Source organism: Passer montanus, unplaced genomic scaffold (assembly GCF_014805655.1).
Source record: "Passer montanus isolate IOZ18808 unplaced genomic scaffold, ASM1480565v1 scaffold7, whole genome shotgun sequence".
Taxonomy (NCBI): Eukaryota; Metazoa; Chordata; class Aves; order Passeriformes; family Passeridae; genus Passer; species Passer montanus.
Genome location: NW_024372147.1, coordinates 6,269,636 through 6,270,224, shown reverse-complemented (window position 1 = coordinate 6,270,224; position 589 = coordinate 6,269,636).

Sequence of the window (589 nt, the reverse complement as noted above, 5' to 3'; positions counted from 1 at the left end):
AGAGAATAATCTAACCTTAGAGAATAACCCAACCATTTTAAAACAAATTCCTTTCAGAATATTTCTGGTTTTTTCGAAGATATTTTCACTGAGAGGCATTCTTATACATGCCTCGCAGAAGGTGTGTGTTGCTTTGATGTTAGGGAACAGAAGTGCTGTTTTGTATTAAACTAACAACCTTAACTGAGAATACACGTACAGATGTGTGGTTACCAGTTAGTAGCATAGCAGTTACCAAAATACATCAGAACTGGGTTTAAACTCTTCTTTTGTCTTTGAGAAAGCTGCACCCTTGATACTCTTAGAGGTGTTTTCCAACCTAAGTGATTCTGTGATTACGTGGCGACCTGCAGCAACCAGAACATCATTTATTCTTCACGTCCAGGGTCTTCCCGATGTGCCTGCAGCTTGCTGATGACTGCCTGCCGAAGCATTTAGGAGGCGGACGGCACTGGCCCTGCTCTAATTTCGAAGCCGATGAAGAGCTGCGCACCGGCGCTACCGCGGCCCCTCACACCCCGCCGCCACTGCGCCTGCGCCAGGCGCCGCGCATACGCGCTGTGCGCGGCCGGTTGCGGCGGCGGCGCGG